General features: G+C 41.4%; 1 protein-coding gene across 1 annotated transcript in view; it reads left to right on the top strand.

Moving 5' to 3' along the window:
• The window catches only part of DOP1B (DOP1 leucine zipper like protein B), a 593,629-nt gene that overhangs the window by 382,331 nt on the left and 193,803 nt on the right, over nt 1–17,495 (top strand). The window lies entirely within an intron of this gene.

The raw sequence follows: 17,495 nt of genomic DNA, 5'->3' as shown, positions 1-17,495 counted from the left end.
TGTAATTTATGTGAAATTTATGAGAGATTATTTTTTTTTCTGTGGATTTTTTTTCTTTTCAGTGGAAATAGCTGTTTTTATTTTATCCCTCCCTCTCTAGGGACTCTTCTGTGGTCTTCCACACCTTGGGTATTTCTATCCCATACGTCACTAGCTCATGGATGCCAATTACATGAAAGAAAACATAATTTATGTAAGAACTTACCTGATAAATTCATTTATTTCATATTGGCAAGAGTCCATGAGGCCCACCCTTTATATGGTAGTTATGATTTTTGTATAAAAGCACAATTATATTTCCAGTTCCTCCTTTTTGTATGCTTTTTTTACTCCTTATTTTATCACCCCACTACTTGGCTATTCATTAAACTGAATTGTGGGTGTGGTGAAGTATTTATAGGCATTTTGAGGTTTGGGAAACTTTGCCCCTCCTGGTAGGATTGTATATCCCATACATCACTAGCTCATGAACTCTTGTCAATATGAAAGAAATGAATTTATCAGGTAAGTTCTTACATAAATTATGTTATATTAATATAACCATGTTGGCTATGCAAAACTGGGGAACCTGTAGTAAAGGCATTATCTATCTTTTATACAATAACATTTTTGGAATAGACTGTCCCTTTAACATCCTTGTTACTATAATTATTTTTCAAAAGCCAAACTCCACCCCCATTTGCCTTATTTGGAGAAGCTTTAGTCTGAAGACGACACGGCTAGCCACAGTCATAAATTTAGTATAAAGTACTCTGTTTTGCAGTTGTTATCAGTTAAAGGGACAGTCTACAATATAATTTTTATTGTTTTAAAAGATAGATAATCCCTTTATTACCCATTCCCCAGTTTTGCATTACCAACACAGTTTATATTAACCCCTTAAGGACCACAGCACTTGTCCATTTTCTGACCGTTTGGGACCAAGGCTATTTTTACATTTCTGCAGTGTTTGTGTTTAGCTGTAATTTTCCTCTTACTCATTTACTGTACCCACACATGTTATATACCGTTTTTCTCACCATTAAATGGACTTTCTAAACATACCATTATTTTCATCATATCTAATAATTCACTATAAATATTGTTATAAAATATGATGAAAAAATTGAAAAAAACACACTTTCTCTTGTTAAGTGTAGTCAGTCCACGGGTCATCCATTACTTATGGGATATATTCTCCTTCCCAACAGGAAGTTGCAAGAGGATCACCCAAGCAGAGCTGCTATATAGCTCCTCCCCTCACATGTCACATCCAGTCATTCTCTTGCAACACTCAACAAAGAAGGAGGTCGTGAGAGGAGTTAGGAGTTTTTTAATTAGTTATTCTTCAATCAAAAGTTTGTTATTTTAAATGGCACCGGAGTGTGCTGTTTTTTCTCTCAGGCAGTATTGGAAGAAGAATCTGCCTGCGTTTTCTATGATCTTAGCAGACGTAACTAAGATCCACTGGCTGTTCTCGCACATTCTGAGGAGTGGGGTAACTTCAGAAAAGGGAATAGCATGCGGGGTCCCCTGCAAATGAGGTATGTGCAGTAAAATATTTTCTAGGAATGGAATTGACTAAGAAAACACTGCCGATACCCATATGATGTAAGTACAGCCTAAAATGCATTAGTAGCGACTGGTATCAGGCTGGTAAATGTATACACAGTAGAGTTATTTTCTATGGAATAGATTTTGACTGAAAAAATACTGGTAATCCTGTAATAATGTATGAGCCTTAACTGCAGTAGAAGCGACTGGTAGCAGGCTTAGTGATAACTTTACAAAACATATGAAATGTTGTTTTTAAAACGTTTACTGGCATGTTAATCGTTTTGTGAGGTACTTGGTGATAAATCTCTTTGGGCATGATTTTTTCCACATGGCTAACGTATATTTCTGCATAGAAACCGTTATAGCTGGTCTCCCACTGTGTAATATGACTGGGAGGGGCTTTGTGTTAGCGCCTTGTTGCGCAGTTAAAATTCAATCATAGTCTTCCTGTTTCTTCCTCCTTGATCCAGGACGTCTCCGGAGAGCTCAGGGGTCTTCAAAATTTATATTTGAGGGAGGTATTCAGTCACAGCAGACCTGTGACAGTGTGTTTGACTGTGATAAAAATGTTAACTGTTAATTTGTTTATCCGTTTTTGGGTATTAAGGGGTTAATCATTCGTTACTAGTGGGTGCAATCCTCTGCTGATTTCATACATTTAATGTAAAATTTGGTTGCTATAACTGAATTGGTTCATTGTTATTCAACTGTAATTGTCTTTTTGTGTTTTAAAAGCGCAGCAGCGTTTTTTACATTGCTGGAAAATTTTCTGAAAGTAATTTCCAGGCTTACTAGCCTCATTGCTAGTCTGTTTAAACATGTCTGATACAGATGAATCTGCTTGTTCATTATGTTTAAAAGCCAATGTGGAGCCCAATAGAAATATGTGTACCAATTGTATTGATATTACTTTAAATAAAGGTCAATCTTTACCTGTAAAAAAATTAAAAAAAAGACATCGAGGGGGAAGTTATGCCGCCTAACTCTCCTCACGTGTCAGTACCTGCGCCTCCCGCTCAGGAGGTGCGTGATGTTGTGGCACCAAGTACATCAAGGCCCTTACAAATCACTTTACAAGATATGGCTAATGTTATGGAAGAAGTATTATCTAATTTGCCTGAGTTAAGAGGCAAGCGTGATAGCTCTGGGTTAAGGACAGAGCACGCTGATGACACGAAAGCCATGTCAGATACTGCGTCACAATTTGCAGAACATGAGGACGGAGAGCTTCATTCTGTGGGTGACGGATCTGATCCAGGGAGACCGGATTCAGAAATTTCAAATTTTAAATTTAAGCTTGAGAACCTCCGCGTATTACTAGGGGAGGTGTTAGCGGCTCTGAATGATTATGACACGGCCGCGATCCCAGAGAAGTTATGTAGGCTGGATAAATACTATGCGGTGCCGGTGTGTACTGACGTTTTTCCTATACCTAAAAGGCTTACAGAGATTATTAGCAAGGAGTGGGATAGACCTGGTGTGCCCTTTTCCCCTCCTCCGATATTTAGAAAAATGTTCCCAATAGACGTTACCACACGAGACTTATGGCAGACGGTCCCTAAGGTGGAGGGAGCAGTTTCTACTTTAGCTAAACGCACCACTATCCCGGTGGAGGATAGTTGTGCTTTCTCAGATCCAATGGATAAAAAATTAGAAGGATACCTTAAGAAAATGTTTGTTCAACAAGGTTTTATATTACAGCCCCTTGCATGCATTGCGCCCGTCACTGCTGTGGCGGCTTTCTGGTTTGAGTCTCTAGAAGAGGCCATTCGCACAGCACCATTGGATGAGATTATGAACAAGCTTAAAGCACTTAAGCTAGCTAATGCATTTGTTTCGGACGCTGTTGTGCACTTAACCAAACTAACGGCTAAGAACTCCGGTTTTGCCATCCAGGCGCGCAGAGCGCTATGGCTTAAATCCTGGTCAGCAGATGTGACTTCTAAATCTAAATTGCTTAATATTCCTTTCAAAGGGCAAACCTTATTCGGGCCCGGTTTGAAAGAAATTATTGCTGACATTATGGGAGGTAAAGGTCACTCCCTTCCTCAGGATAGGGCCAAAGCAAAGGCCAAACAGTCTAATTTCTTTCATGTAATTAGCAAGAGTCCATGAGCTAGTGACATATGGGATATACATTCCTACCAGGAGGGGCAAAGTTTCCCAAACCTCAAAATGCCTATAAATACACCCCTCACCACACCCACAATTCAGTTTTACAAACTTTGCCTCCGATGGAGTTGGTGAAGTAAGTTTGTGCTAGATTCTACGTTGATATGCGCTCCGCAGCAAGTTGGAGCCCGGTTTTCCTCTCAGCGTGCAGTGAATGTCAGAGGGATGTGAGGAGAGTATTGCCTATTTGAATGCAGTGATCTCCTTCTACGGGGTCTATTTCATAGGTTCTCTGTTATCGGTCGTAGAGATTCATCTCTTACCTCCCTTTTCAGATCGACGATATACTCTTATATATACCATTACCTCTGCTGATTCTCGTTTCAGTACTGGTTTGGCTTTCTACAAACATGTAGATGAGTGTCCTGGGGTAAGTAAATCTTATTTTCTGTGACACTCTAAGCTATGGTTGGGCACTTTGTTTATAAAGTTCTAAATATATGTATTCAAACATTTATTTGCCTTGACTCAGAATGTTCAACTTTCCTTATTTTTCAGACAGTCAGTTTCATATTTGGGATAATGCATTTGATTTAATAATTTTTTCTTACCTTCAAAAATTTGACTTTTTTCCCTGTGGGCTGTTAGGCTCGCGGGGGCTGAAAATGCTTCATTTTATTGCGTCATTCTTGGCGCAGACTTTTTTGGCGCAAAAATTCTTTTCCGTTTCCGGCGTCATACGTGTCGCCGGAAGTTGCGTCATTTTTTGACGTTATTTTGCGCCAAAAATGTCGGCGTTCCGGATGTGGCGTCATTTTTGGCGCCAAAAAGCATTTAGGCGCCAAATAATGTGGGCGTCTTATTTGGCGCTAAAAAATATGGGCGTCGCTTTTGTCTCCACATTATTTAAGTCTCATTTCTCCAACATAGGTGTGTCCGGTCCACGGCGTCATCCTTACTTGTGGGATATTCTCTTCCCCAACAGGAAATGGCAAAGAGCCCAGCAAAGCTGGTCACATGATCCCTCCTAGGCTCCGCCTTCCCCAGTCATTCTCTTTGCCGTTGTACAGGCAACATCTCCACGGAGATGGCTTAGAGTTTTTTGGTGTTTAACTGTAGTTTTTATTATTCAATCAAGAGTTTGTTATTTTAAAATAGTGCTGGTATGTACTATTTACTCTGAAACAGAAAAGAGATGAAGATTTCTGTTTGTAAGAGGAAAATGATTTTAGCAACCGTTACTAAAATCGATGGCTGTTTCCACACAGGACTGTTGAGAGGAATTAACTTCAGTTGGGGGAAACAGTGAGCAGACTTTTGCTGCTTGAGGTATGACACATTTCTAACAAGACGATGTAATGCTGGAAGCTGTCATTTTCCCTATGGGATCCGGTAAGCCATTTTTATTACATAAGAAAAAAAAAAAAAAAGGGCTTCACAAGGGCTTTTAAGACTGTAGACATTTTCTGGGCTAAAACGATTGATATATAAGCATATTTTATACTTCATAGCTTTGAGGAATTATTTTATTCTTGGGAATTATGTAAAATAACCGGCAGGCACTGTATTGGACACCTTACTCTCTAGGGGCTTTCCCTAATCATAGGCAGAGCCTCATTTTCGTGCCTCTATTGCGCACTTGTTTTTGGGAAGCATGACATGCAGATGCATGTGTGAGGAAGACCTTCTGAAGGCGTCATTTGGTATCGTATTCCCCTTGGGGCTTGGTTGGGTCTCAGCAAAGCAGATACCAGGGACTGTAAAGGGGTTAATTATAAAAACGGCTCCGGTTCCGTTATTTTAAGAGTTAAAGCTTTCAAATTTGGTGTGCAATACTTTTAAGCCTTTAAGACACTGTGGTGAAATTTTGGTGAATTTTGAACAATTCCTTCATACTTTTTCACATTTGCAGTAATAAAGTGTGTTCAGTTTAAAATTTAAAGTGACAGTAACGGTTTTATTTTAAAACGTTTTTTGTACTTTGTTATCAAGTTTATGCCTGTTTAACATGTCTGAACTACCAGATAGACTGTGTTCTGTATGTGGGGAAGCCAAGGTTCCTTCTCATTTAAATAGATGTGATTTATGTGACACAAAATTTAGAGAAAATGATGCCCAAGATGATTCCTCAAGTGAGGGGAGTAAGCATGGTACTGCATCATCCCCTCCTTCGTCTACACCAGTCTTGCCCACACAGGAGGCCCCTAGTACATCTAGTGCGCCAATACTCCTTACTATGCAACAATTAACGGCTGTAATGGATAATTCTATCAAAAACATTTTAGCCAAAATGCCCACTTATCAGCGAAAGCGCGACTGCTCTGTTTTAGAAAATACTGAAGAGCATGAGGACGCTGATGATACTGGTTCTGAAGTGCCCCTACACCAGTCTGAGGGGGCCAGGGAGGTTTTGTCTGAGGGAGAAATTTCAGATTCAGGGAAAATTTCTCAACAAGCTGAACCTGATGTGATTACATTTAAATTTAAATTGGAACATCTCCGCGCCCTGCTTAAGGAGGTGTTATCTACTCTGGATGATTGTGAGAATTTGGTCATTCCAGAGAAATTATGTAAAATGGACAAGTTCCTAGAGGTCCCGGGGCCCCCCGAAGCTTTTCCTATACCCAAGCGGGTGGCGGACATTGTAAATAAAGAATGGGAAAGGCCCGGCATACCTTTCGTCCCTCCCCCTATATTTAAGAAATTGTTTCCTATGGTCGACCCCAGAAAGGACTTATGGCAGACAGTCCCCAAGGTCGAGGGGGCGGTTTCTACTCTAAACAAACGCACCACTATACCCATAGAAGATAGTTGTGCTTTCAAAGATCCTATGGATAAAAAATTAGAGGGTTTGCTTAAAAAGATGTTTGTTCAGCAAGGTTACCTTCTACAACCAATTTCATGCATTGTTCCTGTCACTACAGCAGCGTGTTTCTGGTTCGATGAACTAGAAAAGGCGCTCAATAAAGATTATTCTTATGAGGAGATTTTGGACAGAATTCATGCTCTCAAATTGGCTAACTCTTTCACCCTAGACGCCACTTTGCAATTGGCTAGATTAGCGGCGAAAAATTCTGGGTTTGCTATTGTGGCGCGCAGAGCGCTTTGGCTAAAATCTTGGTCAGCGGATGCGTCTTCCAAGAACAAATTGCTTAACATTCCTTTCAAGGGGAAAACGCTGTTTGGCCCTGACTTGAAAGAGATTATTTCTGATATCACTGGGGGCAAGGGCCACGCCCTTCCTCAGGATAGGTCTTTCAAGGCCAAAAATAAACCTAATTTTCGTCCCTTTCGCAGAAACGGACCAGCCCCAAGTGCTACGTCCTCTAAGCAAGAGGGTAATACTTCTCAAGCCAAGCCAGCCTGGAGGCCAATGCAAGGCTGGAACAAAGGTAAGCAGGCCAAGAAACCTGCCACTGCTACCAAGACAGCATGAGATGTTGGCCCCCGATCCGGGACCGGATCTGGTGGGGGGCAGACTCTCTCTCTTCGCTCAGGCTTGGGCAAGAGATGTTCTGGATCCTTGGGCGCTAGAAATAGTCTCCCAAAGTTATCTTCTGGAATTCAAGGGGCTTCCCCCAAGGGGGAGGTTCCACAGGTCTCAATTGTCTTCAGACCACATAAAAAAACAGGCATTCTTACATTGTGTAGAAGACCTGTTAAAAATGGGAGTGATTCATCCTGTTCCATTAGGAGAACAAGGGATGGGGTTCTACTCCAATCTGTTCGTAGTTCCCAAAAAAGAGGGAACATTCAGACCAATCTTAGATCTCAAGATCCTAAACAAGTTTCTCAAGGTTCCATCGTTCAAAATGGAAACCATTCGAACAATTCTTCCTTCCATCCAGGAAGGTCAATTCATGACCACGGTGGATTTAAAGGATGCGTATCTACATATTCCTATCCACAAGGAACATCATCGGTTCCTAAGGTTCGCATTTCTGGACAAGCATTACCAGTTTGTGGCACTTCCGTTCGGATTAGCCACTGCTCCAAGAATTTTCACAAAGGTACTAGGGTCCCTTCTAGCGGTGCTAAGACCAAGGGGCATTGCAGTAGTACCTTACTTGGACGACATACTGATTCAAGCGTCGTCCCTTCCACAAGCAAAGGCTCACACGGACATTGTCCTGGCCTTTCTCAGATCTCACGGGTGGAAAGTGAACGTAGAAAAAAGTTCTCTATCTCCGTCAACAAGGGTTCCCTTCTTGGGAACAATAATAGACTCCTTAGAAATGAGGATTTTTCTGACAGAGGCCAGAAAATCAAAACTTCTAAACTCTTGTCAAATACTTCATTCTGTTCCTCTTCCTTCCATAGCGCAGTGCATGGAAGTAATAGGTTTGATGGTAGCGGCAATGGACATAGTTCCTTTTGCGCGAATTCATCTAAGACCATTACAACTGTGCATGCTCAGTCAGTGGAATGGGGATTATACAGACTTGTCTCCGACGATACAAGTAGATCAGAGGACCAGAGATTCACTCCGTTGGTGGCTGTCCCTGGACAACCTGTCACAGGGGATGAGCTTCTGCAGACCAGAGTGGGTCATTGTCACGACCGACGCCAGTCTGGTGGGCTGGGGCGCGGTCTGGGAACCCCTGAAAGCTCAGGGTCTTTGGTCTCGGGAAGAATCTCTTCTCCCGATAAATATTCTGGAACTGAGAGCGATATTCAATGCTCTCAAGGCTTGGCCTCAGCTCGCAAAGGCCAAATTCATACGGTTTCAATCAGACAACATGACGACTGTTGCGTACATCAACCATCAGGGGGGAACAAGGAGTTCCCTGGCGATGGAAGAAGTGACCAAAATCATTCAATGGGCGGAGACTCACTCCTGCCACTTGTCTGCAATCCACATCCCAGGAGTGGAAAATTGGGAAGCGGATTTTCTGAGTCGTCAGACATTTCATCCGGGGGAGTGGGAACTCCATCCGGAAATCTTTGCCCAAATTACTCAATTGTGGGGCATTCCAGACATGGATCTGATGGCCTCTCGTCAGAACTTCAAGGTTCCTTGCTACGGGTCCAGATCCAGGGATCCCAAGGCGACTCTAGTAGATGCACTAGTAGCACCTTGGACCTTCAAACTAGCTTATGTATTCCCGCCGTTTCCTCTCATCCCCAGGCTGGTAGCCAGGATCAATCAGGAGAGGGCATCAGTGATCTTGATAGCTCCTGCGTGGCCACGCAGGACTTGGTATGCAGACCTGGTGAATATGTCATCGGCTAGCTCCTGCGTGGCCACGCAGGACTTGGTATGCAGACCTGGTGAATATGTCATCGGCTCCACCATGGAAGCTACCTTTGAGACGAGACCTTCTTGTTCAAGGTCCGTTCGAACACCCGAATCTGGTCTCACTCCAACTGACTGCTTGGAGATTGAACGCTTGATCTTATCAAAGCGAGGGTTCTCAGATTCTGTCATTGATACTCTTGTTCAGGCCAGAAAGCCTGTAACTAGAAAAATCTACCACAAAATATGGAAAAAATATATCTGTTGGTGTGAATCTAAAGGATTCCCTTGGGACAAGATAAAAATTCCTAAGATTCTATCCTTTCTTCAAGAAGGTTTGGAGAAAGGATTATCTGCAAGTTCTTTGAAGGGACAGATTTCTGCCTTGTCTGTGTTACTTCACAAAAAGCTGGCAGCTGTGCCAGATGTTCAAGCCTTTGTTCAGGCTCTGGTTAGAATCAAGCCTGTTTACAAACCTTTGACTCCTCCTTGGAGTCTCAATTTAGTTCTTTCTGTTCTTCAGGGGGTTCCGTTTGAACCCTTACATTCCGTTGATATTAAGTTATTATCTTGGAAAGTTTTGTTTTTGGTTGCAATTTCTTCTGCTAGAAGAGTTTCAGAGTTATCTGCTCTGCAGTGTTCTCCTCCTTATTTGGTGTTCCATGCAGATAAGGTGGTTTTGCGTACTAAACCTGGGTTTCTTCCGAAAGTTGTTTCTAACAAAAACATTAACCAGGAGATAGTCGTGCCTTCTTTGTGTCCGAATCCAGTTCAAAGAAGGAACGTTTGTTGCACAATTTGGATGTAGTTCGTGCTCTAAAATTCTATTTAGATGCTACAAAGGATTTTAGACAAACATCTTCCTTGTTTGTTGTTTATTCTGGTAAAAGGAGAGGTCAAAAAGCAACTTCTACCTCTCTCTCTTTTTGGCTTAAAAGCATCATCAGATTGGCTTACGAGACTGCCGGACGGCAGCCTCCTGAAAGAATCACAGCTCATTCCACTAGGGCTGTGGCTTCCACATGGGCCTTCAAGAACGAGGCTTCTGTTGATCAGATATGTAAGGCAGCGACTTGGTCTTCACTGCACACTTTTACTAAATTTTACAAATTTGATACTTTTGCTTCTTCTGAGGCTATTTTTGGGAGAAAGGTTTTGCAAGCCGTGGTGCCTTCCATCTAGGTGACCTGATTTGCTCCCTCCCTTCATCCGTGTCCTAAAGCTTTGGTATTGGTTCCCACAAGTAAGGATGACGCCGTGGACCGGACACACCTATGTTGGAGAAAACAGAATTTATGTTTACCTGATAAATTACTTTCTCCAACGGTGTGTCCGGTCCACGGCCCGCCCTGGTTTTTTAATCAGGTCTGATAATTTATTTTCTTTAACTACAGTCACCACGGTATCATATGATTTCTCCTATGCAAATATTCCTCCTTTACGTCGGTCGAATGACTGGGGAAGGCGGAGCCTAGGAGGGATCATGTGACCAGCTTTGCTGGGCTCTTTGCCATTTCCTGTTGGAGAAGAGAATATCCCACAAGTAAGGATGACGCCGTGGACCGGACACACCGTTGGAGAAAGTAATTTATCAGGTAAACATAAATTCTGTTTTTTCATTGCTTCTGGTTGCTAGAAGCTTGTTCTTTGGCATTTTTTTCTCATTCCTGAAACTGTCATTTAAGGAATTTGATCAATTTTGCTTTATATGTTGTTGTTTTTTCTCTTACATATTGCAAGATGTCTCACGTTGCATCTGAGTCAGAAGATACTACAGGAAAATCGCTGTCTAGTGCTGGATCTACCAAAGCTAAGTGTATCTGCTGTAAACTTTTGGTAGCTATTCCTCCAGCTGTTGTTTGTATTGATTGTCATGACAAACTTGTTAAAGCAGATAATATTTCCTTTAGTAAAGTACCATTGCCTGTTGCAGTTCCTTCATCATCTAAGGTGCAGAATGTTCCTGATAACATAAGAGATTTTGTTTCTGAATCCATAAAGAAGGCTATGTCTGTTATTTCTCCTTCTAGTAAACGTAAAAAATCTTTTAAAACTTCTCTCCCTACAGATGAATTTTTAAATGAACATCATCATTCTGATTCTGATGACTCTTCTGGTTCAGAGGATTCTGTCTCAGAGGTTGATGCTGATAAATCTTCATATTTATTTAAAATGGAATTTATTCGTTCTTTACTTAAAGAAGTTCTAATTGCTTTAGAAATAGAGGATTCTGGTCCTCTTGATACTAATTCTAAACGTTTGGATAAGGTATTTAAATCTCCTGTGGTTATTCCAGAAGTTTTTCCTGTTCCTAATGCTATTTCTGCAGTAATTTTCAAAGAATGGGATAAATTGGGTAATTCATTTACTCCTTCTAAACGTTTTAAGCAATTATATCCTGTGCCGTCTGACAGATTAGAATTTTGGGACAAAATCCCTAAAGTTGATGGGGCTATTTCTACCCTTGCTAAACGTACTACTATTCCTACGTCAGATGGTACTTCGTTTAAGGATCCTTTAGATAGGAAAATTGAATCCTTTCTAAGAAAAGCTTATCTGTGTTCAGGTAATCTTCTTAGACCTGCTATATCTTTGGCTGATGTTGCTGCAGCTTCAACTTTTTGGTTGGAAACCTTAGCGCAACAAGTAACACATCATGATTCTCATGATATTATTATTCTTCTTCAGCATGCTAATAATTTTATCTGTGATGCCATTTTTGATATTATCAGAGTTGATGTCAGGTTTATGTCTCTAGCTATTTTAGCTAGAAGAGCTTTATGGCTTAAGACTTGGAATGCTGATATGGCTTCTAAATCAACTCTACTTTCCATTTCTTTCCAGGGTAACAAATTATTTGGTTCTCAGTTGGATTCTATTATTTCAACTGTTACTGGTGGGAAAGGAACCTTTTTACCACAGGATAAAAAATCTAAGGGTAAAAACAGAGCTAATAATCGTTTTCGTTCCTTTCGTTTCAACAAAGAACAAAAACCTGATCCTTCATCCTCAGGAGCAGTTTCAGTTTGGAAACCATCTCCAATCTGGAATAAATCCAAGCCAGCCAGAAAGGCAAAGCCTGCTTCTAAGTCCACATGAAGGTGCGGCCCTCATTCCAGCTCAGCTGGTAGGGGGCAGGTTACGTTTTTTCAAAGAAATTTGGATCAATTCTGTTCACAATCTTTGGATTCAGAACATTGTTTCAGAAGGGTACAGAATTGGTTTCAAGATGAGACCTCCTGCAAAGAGATTTTTTCTTTCCCGTGTCCCAGTAAATCCAGTAAAAGCTCAAGCATTTCTGAATTGTGTTTCAGATCTAGAGTTGACTGGAGTAATTATGCCAGTTCCAGTTCAGGAACAGGGGATGGGGTTTTATTCAAATCTCTTCATTGTACCAAAGAAGGAGAATTCCTTCAGACCAGTTCTGGATCTAAAAATATTGAATCGTTATGTAAGGATACCAACCTTCAAGATGGTAACTGTAAGGACTATCTTGCCTTTTGTTCAGCAAGGGAATTATATGTCCACAATAGATATACAGGATGCATATCTGCATATTCCGATTCATCCGGATCATTATCGGTTCCTGAGATTCTCTTTTCTGGACAAGCATTTCCAGTTTGTGGCTCTGCCGTTTGGCCTTGCTACAGCTCCAAGAATTTTTACAAAGGTTCTCGGTGCCCTTCTGTCTGTAATCAGAGAACAGGGTATTGTGGTATTTCCTTATTTGGACGATATCTTGGTACTTGCTCAGTCTTTACATTTAGCAGAATTTCATACGAATCGACTTGTGTTGTTTCTTCAAGATCATGGTTGGAGGATCAATTTACCAAAAAGTTCATTGATTCCTCAGACAAGGGTAACCTTTCTGGGTTTCCAAATAGATTCAGTGTCCATGACTCTGTCTTTAACAGACAAGAGGCGTCTAAAACTGATGGCAGCTTGTCGAAACCTTCAGTCACAATCATTCCCTTCGGTAGCCTTATGCATGGAAATTCTAGGTCTTATGACTGCTGCATCGGACGCGATCCCCTTTGCTCGTTTTCACATGCGACCTCTTCAGCTTTGTATGCTGAATCAATGGTGCAAGGATTACACAAAGATATCTCAATTAATATCTTTAAAACCGATTGTTCGACACTCTCTAACGTGGTGGACAGATCACCATCGTTTAATTCAGGGGGCTTCTTTTGTGCTTCCGACCTGGACTGTAATTTCAACAGATGCAAGTCTCACAGGTTGGGGAGCTGTGTGGGGATCTCTGACGGCACAAGGAGTTTGGGAATCTCAGGAGGTGAGATTACCGATCAATATTTTGGAACTCCGTGCAATTTTCAGAGCTCTTCAGTTTTGGCCTCTTCTGAAGAGAGAATCGTTCATTTGTTTTCAGACAGACAATGTCACAACTGTGGCATACATCAATCATCAAGGAGGAACTCACAGTCCTCTGGCTATGAAAGAAGTATCTCGAATTTTGGTTTGGGCGGAATCCAGCTCCTGTCTAATCTCTGCGGTTCATATCCCAGGTGTAGACAATTGGGAAGCGGATTATCTCAGTCGCCAAACGTTGCATCCGGGCGAATGGTCTCTTCACCCAGAGGTGTTTCTTCAGATCGTTCAAATGTGGGAACTTCCAGAAATAGATTTGATGGCGTCCCATCTAAACAAGAAACTTCCCAGGTATCTGTCTAGATCCCGGGATCCTCAGGCGGAGGCAGTGGATGCATTATCACTTCCTTGGAAGTATCATCCTGCCTATATCTTTCCGCCTCTAGTTCTTCTTCCAAGAGTAATCTCCAAGATTCTGAAGGAATGCTCGTTTGTTCTGCTGGTAGCTCCGGCATGGCCTCACAGGTTTTGGTATGCGGATCTTGTCCGGATGGCCTCTTGCCAACCGTGGACTCTTCCGTTAAGACCAGACCTTCTGTCACAAGGTCCTTTTCTCCAACATAGGTGTGTCCGGTCCACGGCGTCATCCTTACTTGTGGGATATTCTCTTCCCCAACAGGAAATGGCAAAGAGCCCAGCAAAGCTGGTCACATGATCCCTCCTAGGCTCCGCAGTGACGTGCAGTGACGTCAGAGGCTGGTGAGGCAGTGGCTAGGATACACCATCATTCTTTAGATATCCTTTGTTGAAGAAATAGCAATGCACATGGGTGAGCCAATCACATGAGGTATCTATGTGCAGCCACCAATCAGCAGCTACTGAGCATATTTAGATATGATTTTCAACAAAGGACATCAAAAGAATGAAGAAAATTAGATATTAGATGTAAATTGGAAAGTTATTTAAATTTGCATATGGGTTTCATATGGGTTTCATGTCCCTTTAAATGGTGTCTTGGAAAACTGGTCAACTTAGTAAACATCTGATTTTAGTCTAAAAGGATTGTAACAGAAACTCTTGCCAGATAACACGATGCTTGCTCTGATTATGAGATCTAGAAATCCATGCCCATTAAAATATGTTTAAAACATACTTTTTACTTTAATGCTGCAAATTATGCTTATAGATTCTTTCATTACATAAGGGATGAGAGTCAGAGGGGGAGGAAGAGAGACAGAGAGAGAAAGAGACCATGGGGGAGAACAACACATAAGGAGAGAGATGGATAGATAGAGAGAGAGAGACACACACACACACACACACAGACACTAGGGGGGGGGACCACTGCATTTTAAAGTAATAAAACAACAGAGCTACAGAGATAATAAAGTGAGACTATAATTTAGTGTGAAGTACAGAGGCAAGCTGCTAAGTTAGTGGGTGTAAAGTTTGAGTAAACAAAATACAAAAACGACCCTGCTGTAAAAGAGTAAAAAAACACTAAACCACATTCATTAAATTATCATTTTCACTAACAGAATCCCTTTCAGTAACATCTTACTTTAATAAGATGTGGCTGAAACAGTGCTCTCTGTGCCTCTTTTCCTGCTCTGTAAGGATTCAGGAAGTGACAGTGGCACATTCCACTGCACTTAGAGGGGAAGAACAGAACTCTCTTTTTCACTTTAGCAAAGCTAGCAGGTTCACAGGACAGCAACAAAATATATGAAAGTTGTTTTTTTTCCGTTTTTGTTTTGTTTTGTTTTATATGATTTAACATCCAGCCCCAACCCTATGTTCCACTTACTAATGCCTCTCGCTGGATTGGTTCAGCCCAAATAGGACTGCCTCAAATAAAGCACTTATGGGCCATGCAATGATCTTAACCACTTTCATCCAGTAGATGGTGCAGCATGTTGTGTAATGATGGGCAGACCTGCTTGTGCCTCTCCATTGCACAACATATAGCTGTGAGAAAAAAAAATGCTGGGAATTTTTTTTTACAATTTTGTTTTTTTAAAGCCAATAAAAAATATATATTTTTGCCCATATGAGAGGTGAAGCACTGCCTCACCTGCCTCTAGTGACTGCACATCACTGAGGCTCCGCCTACCCCAGTCATTCTCTTTGCCGTTGTACAGGCAACATCTCCACGGAGATGGCTTAGAGTTTTTTAGTGTTTAACTGTAGTTTTTATTATTCAATCAAGAGTTTGTTATTTTAAAATAGTGCTGGTATGTACTATTTACTCTGAAACAGAAAAGAGATGAAGATTTCTGTTTGTATGAGGAAAATGATTTTAGCAACCGTTACTAAAATCCATGGCTGTTCCACACAGGATTGTTGAGAGGAATTAACTTCAGTTGGGGGAACAGTGAGCAGTCTTTTGCTGCTTGAGGTATGACACATTCTAACAAGACGATGTAATGCTGGAAGCTGTCATTTTCCCTATGGGATCCGGTAAGCCATTTTTATTCAGACAGTAAATAAGGGCTTCACAAGGGATTATTAAGACTGTAGACATTTTCTGGGCTAAATCGATATTTACACATATTTAGCCTTGAGGAATCATTTAATCTGGGTATTTTTTGTAAAATAATATCGGCAGGCACTGTTTTTGACACCTTATTCTATAGGGGCTTTCCCTAATCTTAGTCAGAGCCTCATTTTCGCGCCGGTATGGCGCACTTGTTTTTGAGAAAAGCATGACATGCAGCTGCATGTGTGTGGAGCTCTGATACATAGAAAAGTCTTTCTGAAGGCATCATTTGGTATCGTATTCCCCTTTGGGCTTGGTTGGGTCTCAGCAAAGCAGATTCCAGGGACTGTAAAGGGGTTAAATATAAAAACGGCTCCGGTTCCGTTATTTTAAGGGTTAAAGCTTCCAAATTTGGTGTGCAATACTTTTAAGGCTTTAAGACACTGTGGTGAAATTTTGGTGAATTTTGAACAATTCCTTCATACTTTTTCGCAATTGCAGTAATAAAGTGTGTTCAGTTTAAAATTTAAAGTGACAGTAACGATTTTATTTTAAAATGTTTTTTGTGCTTTGTTATCAAGTTTATGCCTGTTTAACATGTCTGAACTACCAGATAGATTGTGTTCTGACTGTGGGGAAGCCAAGGTTCCTTCTCATTTAAATAGATGTGATTTATGTCATAAAAAATCTAGTAAAAATGATGCCCAAGATGATTCCTCAAGTGAGGGGAGTAAGCATGGTACTGCATCATCCCCTCCTTCGTCTACACCAGTCTTGCCCATACAGGAGGCCCCTAGTACATCTAGCGCGCCAATACTCCTTACTATGCAACAATTAACGGCTGTAATGGATAATTCTATCAAAAACATTTTAGCCAATATGCCCCCTTATCAGCGAAAGCGCGACTGCTCTGTTTTAGAAAATACTGAAGAGCATGAGGACGCTGATGATATTGTTTCTGAAGGGCCCCTACACCAATCTGAGGGGGCCAGGGTGGTTTTGTCTGAGGGAGAAATTTCAGATTCAGGAAAAATTTCTCAACAAGCTGAACCTGATGTGATTACTTTTAAATTTAAGTTGGAACATCTCCGCGCTCTGCTTAAGGAGGTGTTATCCAATTTGGATGATTGTGATTATCTGGTCATTCCAGAAACACTATGTAAAATGGACAAGTTCCTAGAGGCCCCGGGGCCCCCCGAAGCTTTTCCTATACCCAAGCGGGTGGCGTACATTGTTAATAAAGAATGGGACAGGCCCGGTATACCTTTCGTACCTCCCCCCATATTTAAAAAATTGTTTCCTATAGTCGACCCCAGAAAGGACTTATGGCAGACAGTCCCCAAGGTCGAGGGGGCGGTTTCTACTCTAAACAAGCGCACCACTATACCCATAGAAGATAGTTGTGCTTTCCAAGATCCTATGGATAAAAAATTAGAAGGTTTGCTAAAAAAGATGTTTGTTCAGCAAGGTTACCTTCTACAACCAATTGCATGCATTGTCCCTGTCACTACAGCCGCGTGTTTCTGGTTCGATGAGCTAGAAAAGGCGATTATTAGTAATTCTTCTTCTTATGAGGAGATTATGGACAGAATTCGTGCTCTTAAATTGGCTAATTCTTTCACCCTAGACGCCACCTTGCAATTGGCTAGGTTAGCGGCGAAAAATTCTGGGTTTGCTATTGTGGCGCGCAGAGCGCTTTGGTTAAAATCTTGGTCAGCGGATGCGTCTTCCAAGAACAAATTGCTTGACATTCCTTTCAAGGGGAAAACACTGTTTGGCCCTGACTTGAAAGAGATTATCTCT

Source organism: Bombina bombina, chromosome 3 (genome assembly GCF_027579735.1).
Source record: "Bombina bombina isolate aBomBom1 chromosome 3, aBomBom1.pri, whole genome shotgun sequence".
Lineage (NCBI taxonomy): Eukaryota > Metazoa > Chordata > Amphibia > Anura > Bombinatoridae > Bombina > Bombina bombina.
The sequence above is the reverse complement of the archived record's forward strand: the minus strand, read 5'-3'. Positions and strand labels throughout refer to the sequence as shown.